This window comes from Nomascus leucogenys, chromosome 7b (assembly GCF_006542625.1).
Source record: "Nomascus leucogenys isolate Asia chromosome 7b, Asia_NLE_v1, whole genome shotgun sequence".
NCBI lineage: Eukaryota > Metazoa > Chordata > Mammalia > Primates > Hylobatidae > Nomascus > Nomascus leucogenys.
The window spans coordinates 79,060,196-79,065,139 of NC_044387.1; the positions used below are offsets into that span (position 1 = coordinate 79,060,196).

The 4,944-nt window shown below is 36.5% G+C and overlaps 1 pseudogene; it reads left to right on the forward strand.

Moving 5' to 3' along the window:
• The first annotated feature begins 1,175 nt into the window (after positions 1–1,175).
• Positions 1,176–2,378, forward strand: LOC100583009 (annotated as a pseudogene).
• Positions 2,379–4,944: the final 2,566 nt, after the last annotated feature.

The following is a 4,944-nucleotide window of genomic DNA, read 5'->3' on the forward strand; positions in this document are numbered from 1 at the left end:
CAGCTCCATCAGGTCATTTAAGGACTTCTCTACATTGGTTATTCTAGTTAGCCATTCGTCTAATCTTTTTTCAAGGTTTTTAACTTCTTTGTGGTGGGTTCGAACTTCCTCTTTTAGCTCAGAGAAGTTTGGTCGTCTGAAGCCTTCTTCTCTCAACTCATCAAAGTCATTCTCCGTCCAGCTTTGTTCTGTTGCTGGTGAGGAGTTGTGTTCCTTTGGAGGAGGAGAGGCGCTCTGATTTTTAGAATTTTCAAATGACTGTTTAGATATTGCTAAAGTTTCATGGCAGTTTATTTTTACTTTTGTTAAAAGTTTTAGGAGGTTGACCTCAGTCCTTTTCATGTCACAATGGGACAGCTTTTCTAAATGAAGACATTGAAAGAATATAGAGATTTTTCTATTTTATGTATGTGGAGGTTTAAGATGTTGCAGCTTCCCAGCAGCATGGTAGTATTGAGATAGCTATGTGTGTCTCTTTATGCTGATGTTTAAGAATGCTCTTCAGATGTGAAGTTTTCTTTTTGCTATTTGGCTCATAAATTAGATATTTCATGTGGAGTAGATAAGTACAATAGTGACAAGTACGTAGAATAATAAAGAAGGCTTTGATCTTAAATCTAAGAAACTTGGCTAATTCTGGAGATAGCCATATAAAAACTTTAAAAGAGGTACAGGTATGGTGGCACATGCCTATAATTTCAGCATTTTGGGAGGTCGAGGCAGGAGCATCACTTGAAGCCAGGAGTTTGAGACCAGCCTGGGCAACTAGCAAGAATCTATCTCTAAAGAAAACACACACACACACACACACACACACACACACACACACACACGTGCATTTTATATATATGACATATAGAAAGAAAGTAAATGTGGTATCAACCAAAGTCCTCATTTCTACAACATTCATTTACCAAGAAATAATGTTCAGTACAGCCCAACACAAGATTATTGGTTTTCTTTCTTTTTAAAAAATTATACGTAGATTACATATAAAATTATATTTTTTAAAAACACTTTAAAACAGAAGTATGGGTAGGTGATTTAAAGTGACCTTATGTCAAATAGCCATAGGTTAAGTATCTTCGAAGAACTTGGATATTATTTCAGAAGAAAAAAAATTTTAACTTGAACACATAAATATTACAGAGAAAAAACCAGTACCTTCCTGTGCAGTCCTGTTGGAATTTGGACTTGCCGTGAGGTGTTGAAGCCTTGTTTCACTGAGTTGGAGAGACTGGATGTAAATGGCACAGTGTGACTTTGCTCCATCCTGCCTTGATTTTCCTACTCCACCATCATCAACAAAGTTGTTATTGAATTTTGAGAAGCATTATGAAAACTTTTCATGGACATAAAATTGTTATGATGTAAATTATCAACAACACAACTATTCAGATGACTTTGATTCTGGTGTTGGATGTCTTAATGGTGGTAACTTTGTATGCAAATAAAAAAATGGATGGCATACACATGGAAGAAATGGTACTGAACACATAAATCATCGAGGCAGTTACCATGGTAGAAGTTCCTGTTCTTATAGCAGTATTTTCCATTCTGGGAAAAGACAAGTCTACATCAAAACAACATCCCTGACAATGAAACGAGGAGGAAAGAAGACAAGAGCGATTGCAAGCGGTTTGAGGCTGAGGATTTTCTATCTTTAAATCTTGAACATGAGAGAGAACCAAATCAGAACAGATCTTTAGCTGCAGGTGTGTGGGAATACCTCCAAATCGTAAATCTAGAGCTCCAAGGTATTAATCAAGGTACTGAGGGCCAATGTATTGAGCTCTGGTCATTAAGCTGTGTAATACAAAATAATAGACTCACAGCCAGCTGGATTCCCAGTAGTAGGATATCTTCAGTAACAGCCAGGTAAGAACGGAAGTCATTCAAGTGTTTACAAAGATTTAGTCCCTAAATCTGCTGCTCTACCTACAAAACCTATGCAATGGAAAAGCCCAACTAAAGAGAATAAAGTTGGGACTTCTTTTCCTCATGAGTCTACATATGGTATTGGCAACTTTAATGCTTTTAAATCAACTGCCAAGAATTTTAGTCCATCAACAAATTCAGTGAAAGAGGGTCATCGCTCAAACTCCTCTTTGCCTGTTGACAAACTTAATCAGCAGCCTTGTCTAACGGAACTGACACAGTGGTAAGAAGAGTGCATTTTTGAAAGCACTGAAAAGAGACAGAGTAGAAAAAGAACATAAAGATGAAAGGCATTACTGGCTCACAGACAGATGATGTCTCATTTAATTTACATAACAGCAATAGTACTCACTGATATGAACCAAAACTTTGAGGAAAATAAAATTCCACAGGAGGATGACAATGCCCCACTTTGTGCACTCCCCCAACCCCCAGAATAAACAAAAAGTGGACTGTAGCATGCTGGCTAAAACTGGAGCAAAGAGCACTAAAACATTAATTTCCTGATCTCGACTGTTGTATTGGTCATCTTTTAAAACATAAATTGTTCTTTAGTCATTTGTAGTGCAGTAAATGTTATAGGAAAGACTTGGCCACATTTTCTTCCAAATTTTAAGAGGTGATTTTCAAGAGCCTTCTTTGGGTAGGTTGTCAGACCCAGATTTTCAGAGTAGTTGGAGAAGAGTCTTGTGGGAAAACTTATTTTGATAAAATTATTACACATGCAGAAAAGCCTGATTACACTGACTGACTAGATCTGTTCATAACACAAAAAATAAACTGGATTTTGGGGGGAAAAAAGAAGAGAGAGGCACAGATTAGTACACCGAGGGAAAAAAAAAAGAGAGTGGAAAGCATCTCTGGCACCTGTGTATTATGATGTGGTCTCTAAGCAAAGAGAGAGGATAAAAAAGATGGATTTTAGGCCCTTAAAATTGGGGATTTTGAGGGGGATTGTAACCACAAACCACAAGACTTAAAGCCAATCCAACTCAATGACAGAGTGTCAAATTCATGAACCAAAACAAGAATAAGCTCTATCCTTCTAATTTAAACTACACATCAATTTTTCTTATTTAAAATACATTTCAATTTGGAATTATTCACACTGACATATGTGAGACATGGATATAAAAGATGCACTAAAAAAATTCATAAAGAGAACACACTAAAATCTGACTTCAGAGATAAGCCAGACGTCCAACTCTGGAAATGGTATTTCAGTATCAATTACCTGTCTGCACCCCTGAACCATCAGAAGTACTTGTTTGAGGTAACATCATATACAGCTATTGGGTTTCACAGACCATCTGTTCTTGGTCATAGTAACTTCAGAAATGAGACATAATGACAAGGAAAGTTCTGGAAGTCATTTTGACTTTACTAGGCTCTGTATAACCTCCATCCACCCCATCCAGGGCCTCTTACACAAACTGTCTTAATGGAAGTGAAAGGAATTGAAGATACATGAGATCAGTGCAGAAAACAGAGGTGGCAAAAGGTTACCTCTATTTTGGATCAAGTTATTACAGAAGTTTTAATGTATTATGAAGTCATTTTTAATAAAATGTGCTACAGGAATACAAGAAACTATGCTGTTATGGTTTTTAAATGCCATGATATTTATAAGCAACACATGAGGAAATTTTTGTAAAGAGTTGGCTATGTTCTAAGGCAGTTATAAAATACAGAAGTTGGTACCAATCAACTCTCTAAGGTGGTTGTTAACAGTTTCTCTTCCTCCTTCTCCTCCTTCTAATGCACTGCATAATCTTTTTCTTTGGCAGACAGTAGCAACTACTTCTGCAGTTATTTTCAATTCTGACGTTGCTTCAAAATCACCTGCAAAACTTTTTTAAAATATTGATGCTAGACCTTCACCTCTCAGATATTCTGACTTTGTGAAACTCACATAGAGCCGCAGGATTTTTATACATTTTCTATAGGAGATTCTGAGACAGTGGTAGGGACAAGAACCCCTGTCTTAATTTCACCCAGAACAGTCTATAACTTCTGTATAAATTAAAAGCAACATGGATCCATGGATCCAATTGGTTAATGTGGATATCACTTTGGTTTCAGGAATGAATCCAAATGAGAGATATAACAGTGTTATATAACAATAATAGTGACACTCTTTGAGAATTGCTGGGTTTGCATAAACACAGCCCCTCACACATCTCTTCAGACTTGGTTAATGATGAAGTCTCTATGAAAAGACTTGATAGCACACTTTGGATCCACTGAGTCAGCATAAATTGATATTCAGCTTTCTCAAAGTTGTTGACAGAAGTAGCAGACTCTAAATATTTAAGGAATTTACTGACTGAGGAGGGCATAGAACGGTTCAGCCCTCCTCTCTCCGATAATGATTTTTGAGGAGTTTATTCTTGTCTGTCTTTCTGAGAACAATGTGAATTTTTCCCTGAGAACTAGTGTGTTTTCTTTTCCGAGATGACATAAAAATATGTAATCTTTTTCTTGTGCCCTTTTTTCTTTGAAAACCAGGAAACCTAGAACCAAATCTGTTGCTCAACTGTAGTAACTGTGTAGAACACCATGACCTGCATATTTTAAAGTCATTTTTCCCCATCTTGCATTATTGTATGTCTTCCCTCATTCAGATTTCAATTATAGTTTTTCTATTTTATTACATGAATTAATGTAATCTTTTATCAAGTCCACTCAATATGGAAAGTGTTTGATGATATTGGAATCAATTGGAATCATTTCCGAATTGCATAATTAGAAACATGTTGTCTTTTAATTATCAGCCAAAGAAAAATTGAAAAGTTACCCTGATGAGGTTTTCTGAGCCTCTAAAGGAACTTAGAGATAAATTCTGTATCAGAGGGTGTCAGCATCACCTCCAGAGCTAACCTTCATCACAGTTCACTCTAAACTTCAAATTTCTCCAACCTGGGAACTAGTAGTGATTATCTTACTTGGTTACATGCAGGAAGACTAGAAGGTGAGATGACAGTCTATCACCAAGGTACACACAGG